The sequence below is a fragment of the Phyllostomus hastatus genome, unplaced genomic scaffold, assembly GCF_019186645.2.
Source record: "Phyllostomus hastatus isolate PE091 unplaced genomic scaffold, TTU_PhHast_1.1 phas_scaffold_442, whole genome shotgun sequence".
Lineage (NCBI taxonomy): Eukaryota > Metazoa > Chordata > Mammalia > Chiroptera > Phyllostomidae > Phyllostomus > Phyllostomus hastatus.
Window position 1 is genome coordinate 5108509 of NW_025334030.1, and position 13997 is coordinate 5122505.

General features: G+C 43.9%; 1 pseudogene; it reads left to right on the top strand.

The window, feature by feature from the left end:
- The first annotated feature begins 4743 nt into the window (after positions 1 to 4743).
- Positions 4744 to 11862, top strand: LOC123807102 (annotated as a pseudogene).
- Positions 11863 to 13997: the final 2135 nt, after the last annotated feature.

Consider the following 13997-nt stretch of genomic DNA (forward strand, 5'->3'; position numbering starts at 1 on the left):
AGTCAGAGGGCCCATGAGGCTCTCCCCCGCTCCAACCCCACACGTGTTTTCCTTGCCCCTCTCCTCAGCTTCAAGTGCCCCTTTGCCTCTGTAACTTGTTTCTTGATCCCATTTCTTCTACAGCTCACCTCTTCTACCTGTGATTTTATAAATAAACTTTCTTTTATAGTTTGAGCATTGACTCTGAATTCCTTTTTTTTTAACTTTTAAAAAAATTGATTTGACAAAGAAAGAAACATGATATGTTGTTCAACTTACTTATGCATTCATCGGTTGCTTCTTGTTGTCAAACTAAGAAATATTCAAACATGTAAGGAATTTTTGTGAGTTTGTTTGAGCCAAACTGATGACAATGCCAGGAAGCAAAATCTCAACGGATTGAGGAAATGTTCCAGAGAACGGCAGTTCTGCACCTTATTTTATACATTACAACTAAAGGAGAAAACGTAAGTGGGTTACATGAAATCCAGCGGTGATCTATTAGGAAGGTAGCACAAAGCAAAGCAGCAGGGAAACCTCTGGGATTCGGTAAAAAGGAAATGGAGCCCTGGCTGGTGTGTGGCTCAGTGGACTGAGCACCAGCTGCAAACCAAAATGTTGCTGGTTTGATTCCCAGTCTGGGCACATGCTTGGGTTGCAGGTCAGGTCTCCACTTGGGGCCCTGTAAGAGGCAACCAATTGATACATTTCTTGCACATTGATGTTTCGCTCCTCCTCTTTCTCCCTCTCTTCCCCTCTCTGTAAAAATAAGTAAATTAAAAAATAGTAAAATGATAGATGCATACTTCTTTTACATAGGTGAATACAGGGTAGTTAACAGTCAACAATGAACTCAGTAACAGTAACAATGAGGTGACTTGTGGTCTCAGGAGAGTGGTTCATCTGCTCTGAGGAGTCTGGGATAAAGGAATTACTTTGACATTCCAGAGTTATGTTATTGTAGATGCCAGAATGCAACAGACAGGCTTAGTTTAGGTGAAAATTGACTTTTGTCCAGGAAGATTCTAGCCGAGGACATGATTGCCTGCCATAAACTGCTTTCAGTTTAAAAGTTTAAGTTTCAGGCAATCCTTTGTGGTTACCGTAGGTCTCTGAGTTTGTAAGGTTGTTACCGAACACAAGGGGAGGGGGGCAAAGGCAGTGTACTATTATCGAAAGGAACCCCCCAAGTTTGTTATGTCAGCTGCCAGAGGAAAAAGGTCTCTCAATGCCAGAGATTCATGAAAAGGAAAGGAAATGTTTATTTAATGCTATACAAACTTAAAGTAGTGACCTAATGTCTTCATCAAAATCCCAAAGTCCCTTAAAACACCCACAAACACACACAGTCCTTCCTTCCCCCTTTGCCCAGCCTAGGGTACCGTATCTCAGGAAAAGAAATAGAAGTCTGTGGCTCAGGCAGCCCCCAGTTCTTCTCAGTAATCCGTCTCAGCTGGTAGGACTCCCTCGGTTTCCAGCACCATCAGCTGTGTCGCCGGGATCTCTGCTAAAGCCGGGTGGTGGTTTCCCCTTCTAAAGCTGCGGGGGTCCCCACTCTGCCAAAGCCACGTGGTTCTTCCTCCAATGGCCGCTGGGTCTCAGTTTAAATCCCTGTGCCAATCTTCCTCTACAGCCCCTTTTCCAACTCCTCCTACAATCAGTTACACCTGCCAGTGTTACAGAACACAACAAGGGGGGCCTGCGACGATATACTATTATTTAAAGGGCCCCCTCATGTCTGCCGCCCAAGGAAAGACGTCTCTCAATGCCAGAGATTCGTGAAAAGGAAAGGAAATGTTTATTTAATGCTATACAAACTTAAAGTAGTGACCTAATGTCTTTATCAAAAATCCCAAAGTCCCCAAAACACCCACAAACAGACACAGTCCTTCCTTCCTTCCCCCTTTGCCCAGTCCAGAGTACCGTATCTCAGGGAAGGAAAACGAAGTCCATGGCTCAGACAGTCCTCTGGTTCTTAGTTAGTCCTCCATCTCGACTGGGAGACCTCCCTGGGTTCCCGGCACCCTCGGCTGAGTCGCCGGGGTCTCTGCTAAAACCAGGTGGTGGTTCCCCCTTCTAAAGCTGCGGGGGTCCCCGCTCCGTCCAGGCTTCGTGGTTCTCCCTTTCAGGGCTGCGGGAAGGGGAGAGTCCCCATTCTGCCAAAGCCGCGTGGTTCTCTTTCCTAAAGCAGCACGGTTCTTCCTCCTCTCAATGGCCGTGATCCTCTCTGCACCTCCACAGCCACATGGTTCTCTCTTAATGGCCGCCAAGTCTGGGTTTTAAATCCCCGCGGCCAACCTTCCTCTGCAGCCTCATTTCCGACTCCTCCCACACTCGGCTTCACATGCCAGAATTCATATCCTTCCAGCTTTACTGGGCTGCCATCTTGAGTCTGGGCAGGTGTGGCCCCATGTCCTGGAGCCAATCTTCTCCGAGCTCCCACGCAGGCGCTGTAGCTTGGGGGGGGATCTGCCCCAGTCTTGCCTTGGTGGGGAAGTTACTTCCATTCCCCTGGCTCAGAGATGATCACAGCTATTTAACATATCTAAGCGACCAGCCAAAGGCTATAGATATGTTAAATGACCACGCCAGAGGGTAGCTGCAAGGCTGTTGCTATGCAAAACAGATCTCAATGGCCTTGCTCCATTTGTCCCTTCCCCCAACCCACACCCTGGGTGGGGGGGGATGGAGACATCTTAAAATCTCCTGGACACCCTAAGTTCTGGACCCCATTTCAAATGCCCATTTGGGGTCCCCCCTCTTGGCTGCACCCTGTAACACCAGCACTCTCATATCCTTCCAGCTTTACTGGACTGCCATCATGAGTCTGGGCAGGCCGGGCCCCATGTCATGGAGCCAATCATCTCCAAGCTACCATGCAGGCGCTGTAACTTGGGGGGCCCTGCCTCCCAGTTACATCTTGGGGGGAAGTTACTTCCATTCCCTTGGCTCAGAGCATGGCCACAGCTATTTAACATATCTATGGAACCAGTTAAAGGTTATAGATATGTTAAATGACCACACCAGAGGTTAGCTGCAAAGCTGTTGCTATGCGAAACAGCTCTCAATGGCCCTGCTCCATTTGTCCCTTCCCCTAACCCACACCTGGGGTGGGGGCGGGGAGGAGTGAGGACATCCTAATATTTCCTGGACACCTTGAGTTCTGGACCCCATTCCAAATCCCTATTTGGGGTCCTCCTCTTGGCTGCACCCTATTACAAGGTCACTACCTACATGAGTTTGTCAGGCGTAGTAGGTGGCCCCCTTTTCACTCATAGTGCCCTGACCAAAGATCACACCCACAACCTTGGTGCATTACTATGACATTCTAATTGTTACAGGGTGCAGCCAAGAGGGGGCCCCAAATAGGGATTTGTAATGGGGTCCAGAACTCAAGGTGTCCAGGAAATATTAGAAAGATATATAAGATGTCCTCACTCTTCCCCCTACCCCCACAGGTGTGAGTTGGGGGAAGGGACATATGGAGCAGGAACCTGCAGACTTGTTTTGTACAGCAACAGCTTTGCAGCTAACCTCTGGCATGTCATTTAACATATCTATAACCTTTAACTGGTTTCATAGATACGTTAAATAGCTGTGACCATGGTTTGAGCCGGGGGATGGAAGTGACTTCCACTCAAGATGTAACTGGGAGGCAACTCCCCCTGGTTACAGTGCCTGCGTCAGAGTTTGGAGATGATTGGCTCCACACCTTGGGGCCATGCCTGCCCGGACCCACTATGGCAGTGCAGTAAAGCTGGAAGGATATGGGAGTGGTGGCAAGTGTAGCCTACTGTGGGAGGAGTCAGAAATGGGGCTGCAGAGAAAGATTGGCACGGGGATTTAAACCCAGACTCAGCAGCCATTAAGAGGAGAACCACGCAATCTTGGAAGAGTGGAGACCCCCTTGCAGCTTTGCCAAGGAGAACCACGTGGCTTGATCCTAGCCAACGACACAGCTGATGGTGTCGGGAGCCTGAATCTACTTCTTTTCCTGAGATACAGTACCCCAAATTAGGGCAGAGGGAGAAGGAAGGACTGTGTGCATCTGTGGGTGTCCTAAAGGACTTTGATATTTCAATGAAGACATTGAGTCACTACTTTAAGTCTGTATAGCTTTAAATAAACATTTCCTTTCCTTTTCACAAATCTCTGGCATTGAGAGATGTCTTTTCTCTGGTGGAGGACAAGCGAACCTAGTGGGGGGTCCTTTCAGTAATAGTATATAGTACACTCCCCTTGGCCCTGCCCCTGTGTGTTCTGTAACATAATCAACTGAGCTACTCAGCCAGGGCTCTGAATTCTTTCTTAGCTAGAACTCAGGTTCTGAGGTTGCTGAACCAGAGTCCAATCTGACTCCACTGGTCTAATATTGGGAGCCATTTTCACCAGCAACACTAAGAAAATGAAGTTAGTTTTTTTAAAACTTCTGGAAACCCCCAAATTACAGATAACATCCTCCCAAGAAGGAGTGGGAGGACAGTGCCAACTCGGGCCAGGGCTGCACAAGGGCCCCTGTGTGTAGCAAAAGAAAAGCCTATGATTAGGGACCATTCTTGTTGTCCATGGGAAGGCCTTCCCTTATCAGGCTCCTTCCTGGCCATAGGAAAGAAGTCTCAATCAGAGACTTCTTTGGGAGCAAATGCTCTTATTGCCAGGTGCCCTGCTTTGACGGTGCTGAAGCTGCAGGGTCCTGGCCAGGCCACTGAGACCACATAGGGCCTGCAAGCTACCAGGCCTGGCCAGGACCATGCTTGCAGGCCTATGGGAGAGGGTGGGCTGGAGCTGGGACCTCCAGATAAAAAAGGTGACATAGGAAACCTTAGTAGGCAGCAGAGGGTGCTCCAGCATCAACCCAGGGAGCTGCCCTTCCACCTGGGTCTGGTGTTCCTCTCCGGGAAGTGAGGGATGTGATCATTTTCCAGACATAAATAAACCCTGCCTTTACACTTGCCCTAGCTGCTCCCATGATTGATAATTGGCTACTTGTTTGTTTGTTTATTATGTGTCTTGCCTCAGTGGAATGGCAGTTCCAGGAGTCCCTGGGTCTAGGAATCAAGGAGTGGAAATGGGAGAGACTGCACTCACCCTTGCCTCTGGGGCCTCCAGTACTCACTCAGTTTCACAGGCTCTGCTGGTCCAGCTGCCTCAGTTCCAGGGGAGGAATGTTTCCACTGGGGGGCGCTGTCACAAGGTTACAAACAGGTTGAAGGCAGAAGCCTGGCCTGTCCCTAGAGAATAAGCAGCCGTGGGTATGCACCTGGATTCTGAGAGTGTAAGGAAAAGAGGTGACAAAAAGGCTGTATTCTAGGAAGCCCTATTAAAGAGTTTTTTATTTTATTCCAAAGGCACTTGGGAGAGATTTAAGCATTTTAGAAGTTCGCATTTTAGAGACATTATTCCAACGAGATGGATGCTAAAATGTTAACAATAGTTGTCTCTGAGGGGTGGAATTGCCTGTGTATGTCTGTTCTTTACTTTTTTCCTTTTCTGTTCACTTATCTGTAGTTTACCATGTTTTCCATAATGAACATGGCTTACCTGTATGCATTAGTGTATGCAGGGGCTGCCATAATAAAGCACCACAAACTGGATTGCTTAAAACAACAGGAATTTATTCTCTCCCAGTGTGGGAGGCCCTGGAAGGTCCAAAATCAAGGTGTCACAGGACCATGCTTCCTCCCAAGCCTCCAGGGAAAAACCATTAGCCTCTTTTAGTTTCTGATGGCTCCTGGTGTTCCTTGGCTGGTGGCCACACCACTCTGGTCTCTACTCCCATCTTCACATGCCCTTCTGCCCAGTGTGTCTGTGTTTCTCCTTTTCTTATAAAGACACCAGTCATTGGATTTAGGGTTTACCCTAAATTCATAATGACCTCGTCTGGAGCCCCTTAACTAATTACATCTGCAAAGCCCTTTGTTCCAAAGAAGGTCACATTCTGAGGTTCCAAGTGGACATGACGTTTTAAAGGGCTACTTATTCAACCCACTACACTATAGGATATAAATAAAGCATCCAAGGAAAATTTACAAATCACTCTGGAGGCACCATGCTGACTGGAGGCAAAGACCAGAGGCTGGGCGCCTGCAAAGAAGGCTGTTGTTGAAGTCCTGGCCTGGGTTTGGACAGGAAGACAGAGGGCAGCATAAGGGAGAGGCTGTGGAAGCCATGTCAGTTAAGACTCCAGGGTTAACTGGATGTAGAAGTCAAGTAGGGCAAACTGCTGGCTTTCTGGCTTGAATAAGGATGCTACTTATCCAAATGGGAATGACAGGAGGATCACATTTGTGAGGAGGGCACCTGCTAGAACCATGAGAAAACTCTCATGGTACAGACTCCATGATTGACCAAGACATGTTCTCTGAAGGAGGAGTCCTAAGATTAAAGAATCAAGTGAAAAAGGCAATCGTGATTTCCTATTTACGCCAAGCATACTTTTCTTTTTTAAGTATATTTTATTGATTATGCTACTACAGTTGTCCCATTTTTTTCTCCCCTTTAATCTCCTCTGCCCTGCACCCACTTCCCTCGAGCATTCCTCCCCCGCCCCCTTAGTTCATGTCCATGGGTCATACATATAAGTTCTTGAGCTTCTCCATTTCCTACACAATTCTTAGCCTCCCCCTGTCTATTTTGTACTTACCATTTGTGCTTCCTATTCCCTGTACCTTTTTCCCCTCTCTCACCCTCCCACTCCTCCACTGATAACCCTCCATGTGGTCTGTTATTTCTGTGATTCCATTCCTGTTATAGTTGTTTGTTCAGTTTGTTTTCATTTTTTTGTTTGTTTTTTTAGGTTCAGTAGTTAATAGTTGTGTTTATCATTTTACTATTCATAGTTTTGATCTTCTTCTTTTTCTTAGATAAGTCCCTTAACATTTCATATAAGGGCTTGGTGATGATGAACTCCTTTAGCCTTACCTTATCTGGGAAGCACTTTATCTGTACTTCCATTCTAAATGATAGTTTTGCTGGATAGAGTCATCTAGGTTGTAGGTCCTTGCCTTTCATGACTTTAAATACTTTCCAGCCCCTTCTTGCTTGAAAGGTTTCTTTTGAGAAATCAGCTGACAGTCTGATGGGAACTCCTTTGTAGGTAACTGTCTCCTTTTCTCTTAATGCTTTTAAGATTCCTTCTCTTTAATCTTAGCTAATGTAATTATGATGTGCCTTGGTCTGTGCTCCCTTGGGTCCATCTTCTTTGGGACTCTGAGCTTCCTGGAAGTCTATTTCCTTTGCCAGATTGGGGAAGTTTTCCTTCATTATTTGTTCAAATAAGTTTTCAATGTCTTGTTCTCCCTCTTCTCCTTCTGGCACTCTTATGATTCAGATGTTGGAACGTTTAAAGCTGTCCCAGATGTTCCTAAGCCCCTCATTTTTTCCAATTCTTATTTCTTCATTCTGTTCTGGTTGAATGTTTATTTCTTCCTTCTGGTCCAAATTATTAATTGAGTCCCGGTTTCCTTCCCTTCACTGTTGATTTCCTGTATATTTTTCTTTATTTCACTTTGCATAGCCTTCACTTTTTCCTCTATTTTGTGACCATACTCAACCAATTCTATAAGCATCCTGATTACCAGTGTTTTGAGTTGTGCATCTGATAGGTTGGCTATCTCTTCATTGCTTAGTTGTTTTTCTGGAGTTTTGATCTGTTCTTTCATTTGAGCACACCTGTTACATCATAAGGGGTGGAACCTTAGGTATTCACCAGAGCGGGGGAACCCACTTCACTGGGTTGTGGTGCTGTATGTGGGGACAGGGGTCAGAGAGGGAACAATGCTGCTTGCTTGGCTCTCAGCCTGCTTTCAGTCACTTACCTGCTTCCCCCAAGAAAATTGGGCCCTTCTGGTGCTGATTCCCGGGTGAGTGGGCCCCACCAACGAACTCTCCTGTGAGGCTGGGAGTTTCTCCTGCCACTGCAACCCTCACAGATTTTTACAACCACAGGTTTGGAGGCTCTAGTTTCCCATGCTGGAATCCTGGGTTGTGAGGTCTGTCTCGCTCCCCAGTTGTTCCTCCTGGTTTATACACAGGCAAATGTGGGACCCATAGCCACCGCCTCACCTGCCCCGTCTGCTGCCGCCTTGCCATATATCCTTTCTGCCCCAGCTGCCAGTTTCTGCCCTTCCTACCAGTCTGGATGAATATTTTTTCTTTAACTCTTTGATTGACAGACTTCCATACAATTTGATTTTCTGGCAGTTCTGGTTGTGTTTTGTTTTTAAATTTGTTGTTGTCCTTTTTTTGGTTGTGCAAGGAAGCAAAGTGTCCAATCATACTTTTCTGATTGTCATAGGTGTATTACTAACTGCTCCACTTTACACATTGGGAAAATAAAACTTAGCATATATCATCCAGAGTGTATGGCTTGCCCTGACCCATGTGGCTCAGTTGGTTGGAGTGTGGTCCTGTAACCAAAGGGTTGCAGGTTCAAATCCAGTTGGTGCACTTATTTGGGTTGTGGGTTCCATCCCTGGTCCAGGAGCATACCATCCCCAGTCAGGGTGCATATGGTAAGCAACTGATTGATGTTTCTCTCTCTCCCTTCATCTCTCTAAAAACAAGGGGAAAAAATCCTCAGATGAGGATAAAATAAATATGTGGCTTTTTCTGTTCTACTTAGTTTAATTGGACTGTAAGCTTCTATAAGGGAAAAATATATGTCATGTTCAACCTCACTTGTTGTTATTGAAATGTAAATTCAAACTACATGATAAACTAGATCTCATTAAAATTAATTTCTGTGCATGAAAAGATACCATCAAAAAGTGAAAAACAACCCACAGAATGGGAGAAAATATTCACAAATCTGATAAGGAATCAATATCCAGAATACACAAAGAACTTCTATGACTCAACAATAAAAAAAAAAAAACAGCCTAATCTAAAAAATGGGCAAAGGACTTGAATACACATTTCTCCAAAGAAGATATCCAAATTAACAATGAATAACATTGTTAATGTTATTCATTAATGTTATTTATGAATGTAATTTAGTAATGTTATTTAGTAATGTAATGTTATTCAATGTTAAAAGAGCCTCAACATCACTAGTTGTTAGAGAAATGCACATTGAAACCACAATGAGATATCATTTCATACCTACTAGGATGGCCAGAATAAAAAAAAAACAGAAAATAACAAGTGTTGGTGGGGATATGGAGAATTGGGACCCTTGTGCATTGCTGATGGGAATATAAAATGGTGAAGCCCTTGTGGAAAATGGTCTGGCAGTTTCTCAAAAAGCTAAACGTGAAATTACCATATGAGCCAGCAATTCTACTCCTAGGTATATACCCAAGAGAAATGAAAATGTGTCCACACAAAAACTTATATACCAATGTTCATCAACAGCAGAATTATTCACAATAGCCAAAAAGCGAAAACAACTCAAATGTATGTCAATGAATGAATGGATACACCAAATGCAGTCTATACAGTCAATGGAATATTAGGCATAAAAAGAACGAAATTCCAGTATATGCTACAATATGGATAAACCTTAAAACCATTATGCTGAGTGCAAAAAAAAAAAAACAGACACTAAAGGGCAAATATATGATTTCACACGTATGAGGTCCCTAGAGTAGTCAAATTCTCAAACACGGAAAAAAAATAAAATAGAGGTTACCAGGGGTTGGGGAGAAGATGGAATGAGGAGATATTGTTTAATGGGTATAGTTTCAGTTTGGGAGATAAAATTCTGGAAATGGATAGTGGTGATAGTGGCGATTGCAAAACACTGTGAATGTACTTAATGCCACTGAATTATACACTTAAAATAGTTAAATGGCAAATTTTGTTATATAAATTTTACCACAAAAACATGTCTTTACCTTTTGCCCCAGAAATCTCACTTCTAGGACTTTACTTTGGAGATATACTCCCAACAATGTGAAAGTACACACGCATTTGGTTGCTCATTGCAGCATGGTTTGTAACTATAAAATATTGGAAACAATTTAGATGCTCATACATAAAAAGTGGTTGAATAAAAGTTCATCCACACGTCTCTATCAACTGAGGTGGGATGATTTCCAGGATATAGTGCTAAGTGAAAAAGGTAAAATGGGAAAGCATATCTATAGTGTGCCACCTTTTTGTGTAAGAAACAAAGAGAATTAAGAAAATATACATTTGCCTCCACACTTGAGCATAAAGAAACCCATATAGGAAGGAAAAGCAGAGAGGACTGAGATTGACTACTAGAAGGTAGTGGCCAGGAATTGCGTGGAGAGGATAGAGAAAATGGGGGTGGGGGAGACACTACCCTGAATATACCTTATTGTACAGATCTGCCTTTTGAAACCATGCTATTGTTTCATATATTTTTAAAAAGATTTTATTTATTTATTTTTAGAGAGAGGGGGAGGAAGAGAGAAAGGGAGAGAGAGAAACATCACTGGTGGTTGTCTCTGGCATGCCCCCTAGTGGTTACTGGCCCACAATCCAGGCATGTGCCCTGACTGGGAATCAAACCAGTGACCCTTTGGTTAGCAGGCCAGCACTCAATCCACTGAGCCCATCAGCCAGGGCTATTGTTTCACATATTTAAAAAAAATAAGTAAAATCACTAAGATGGGAGGGAAAATCCTAAAATTTAATACAAACAGAAACAATTGAACCAAAGCATATTTCAAATGAATAACAAATACACTTGTTTCACTCGCTGCAGCCAGCGCATGCTCCTTGACCTCTTGCAGCTCTGCTCTGCACTCCTCTGTGTCAATGACTACTGCCACCTCCTCCAATCACCATAAAATAAGAGATCCCTGTGCTTGTCATCAATGATGGCTCTGACATGCGTAAAGCTGGCTTCGGTGGAGATGACACCTTCCCCCTTAGGCATGTTCACTTCCATTGTCAGATGCCTCCAACACCAGGGTGTCATGGTGGGCATGGGGCAATAGGACAGCTACATGGGCAATAAGGCCCAGAGCAAGCACAACATCCTGACCCTCAAGTACCTATTGAACATGGCATCGATGGCAACGAGGACAACATGGAGAAGCTCTGACACCACACCTTCTACAGTGAGCTGTGTGTGGCCCCCGAGGAGCACCCTGTGTTGCTGATCAAGGACACCCTGAACTCCAAGGCCAACCATGAGATGAGTCAGATCATGTTTGAGACCTTCGACACTTGGGCCATGTACATGGCCATCCAGGCTGTGCTATATGCCTGTGTGCCTGTGGCTGCACTACTGGTATTGTTATGAACTCTGAGGATGGGGTTACCTACACTATGCCCACCTAAGAGTCTGTCCCCTCTACTACTCTATACTGTGTCTTGACCTAGTTGGCCAGCCAGGACGTGGCCAACTACCTCATGAAGATCCTCACAGAGCATGGCCACAGCTTCACCACCACAGCAAGTGGAAAATCATGTGTGGCATCAAAGAGAAGCTCTACTATGTTGCCCTGGACTTTGAGCAGCAGATAGCCACTGCAGCATTGTCCTCCTCTCTGGAGAAGAGCTACAAGCTGCCCGAGGGCATGTGATCACCATCAGCAAAAAGTGATTCCAGTGTCCCGAGACGCTATTCCAGCCCTCCTTCCTGGATATGGAGTCCTATGGTATCCACAAGGCCTCATTCAACTCCACTATAAAGTCTGATGTTGACATCTGGAAGGATCTGTATGCCAACACAGTGCTATCTGATGGGACCACCATGTACCCAATGCATAGCCGACAGGATGCGGAAGGCAATCACAGCTTTGGCTGTAATCAAAATCAAGATCATTGCCCCACCAAAGTGCAAGTACTCAGTGTAGATCGATGGCTCTATTCTGGCCTCACTGTATACCTTCCAGGAAACATGGATCAGCAAACAAGAGTACAGCAAGTTGGGCCCCCTCCATCATCCACTGCAAATGCTTCTAAACGTACTGCGGGCAGATGAGTAGCAATTGCTGCATTAGTTGATCAAGTCTGAGTTTGTCTTAGCAAATACATATACCTCAAGCTGGCCTCTTAAAACTGAAATAAGCCTTTGAAAAGAAATGGTCCCTAAAGCTTATGACTGATCTCAGCACTGGACTATAGACCTGTTCATGATTTTGATCTTGTATTCAAGTTAACTGTTCCCTTGGTACATGTTTAATACCCTGCACACATCTTTGATGTAAACCCCTGTACATGCGGTCGGTCACTTGGTGGCCAAAATGAGAACGTTTGCTCAAGAGAAATCTAGTGGTTTGATGAGAATTAGGGAGATTGCACGTTCCTGATTTGTGCAGGGTATTAATGTGCAGGAGTTGCCAATTCCAGGGTTTCTTTAGAATCTGGCCAGACACCTGAACCAGTTGTCATTTCTGTCCTGCCAGTGTGACAGTGCTGGGAGGGTCCGAGAGTTAGGAACCATCTTCCTTCCTTAGCTGATGTTCTGCCGGGACACTTGGGTTATTTGTTACTTGTCTTGAGTTGGAAAACAGTTTGCATTTTCACCTATAAATTTATTCATCCTTTGAAGTAAAATTTTTGTATGCAATTCTCAATTTTTTTAGAGATAACAAATTTTGGTTTTCTATTGTCATGTGAGAACATTAGGCCCCAGCAACAAGTCATTGTGAGAAAAATAAAGTACTTCAGTTAAAACACATACACACATACCCCTAAGGTTGAGAAAAAAAAAAGTAACTTTTGAATATAGTATTTAGAGTACATGTTTTCAGGTCAAAGACAAATAAAAACTCTAAACTCCAATAGGTAGGCATTTATCCCCCCACAGGAATGAATGAACAATTTGAAGTTACTTTTTGGAATTCTAAGATTGAGCAAATATGTAAATATATTGGAGAAATGGAAGCCAAGTTTCTCACGGTTGGAAACTGGGTTATAGATATGAAGAGGGGAGAGGATAGTATGAACCCTGTAGCCTTAGACTGGAATTGGAGATATCTGTGTAAACTCATGGATGTATACTTCTCATACATTTCCCAGCTACATCCTCCAAGAGGGCCTAGAAGTAATGATGCCACAGTAATATAAGTAAACCTAGTATTCAGATTTTGGTTTCTGAACACTTCCACTAGACAGTTTTTTTTAAACTATGAAGGGTAAATTAGAAATTTTACAGCAGAGAAACCTGGTTGAGCCCTTCTTAATCAAATGAACAAAGTTAGCGTTGGCAGAAATGGAACTACTGGGCAGTAATACCTCTTCGTAATACACACTGATAGCCCAGCATCACTTCTGCAGACTTCCCGCCAAAGGTGTATAACCTGAATCTAAGTATGATGAAACTGAAATTGAGGGACGTTCTACAAAATACGTGGTCTATACTCTTCAAGCTGGAAATGTCATGAATAACAACAGTCAGGAACTGTTTGCAATTAAAGGAATCTAAAAAGACAAGGCAGCCCTGACCCATGTAGCTCTGTTAGTTGGGCGTCATCCTGCAAATCAAAGGTCACTGGTTTCATTCCTGGTCAGGGCACATACTTGGGTCGCTGGCCTAGGGTATGCGGGAGAAGCAATTGATCTGTGTTTTTCTCCCTCTCTTTCTTCCCCTCTTCCACTTTCCCTAAGGATAAATAAATAAAATCTTTAAGAAAAAGACATGACAATTGAATGTAAAGCTTATATGATTTTGAATTTTTTTTGTTATAAAGTATATCACCAGAACTGACAATACCTCAATAAGGTCTGTAGAAAATAGTATTGTTTCAATGTTCCTTTCCTGATTTTGAAAACTGTATTGTGGATATATAAGAGAATTCATTGTTGTTCCCATAGGAAAAGGAGAATAACACCTACCCCATAGGGTTGTTAAGGGGTTGTTAAGGGTTGTTAAGGGCATTAACTGTATTGATTCACATATAAAATTTAGGACAAAATATTCAGTAAATACAAAGAAGAATATATCATTGGGAATTTGGTTACAAGAAAGGATCTCATTGTACGTGGTAGGTTTCAGTAAACCACCATCCTATACCTTCAACTTAGATACAGAAAAACAAAGGCTCTGCCACATGGATATGTTCAAGAAGGAATATAGCTGCCAGGAAGGATTCCTT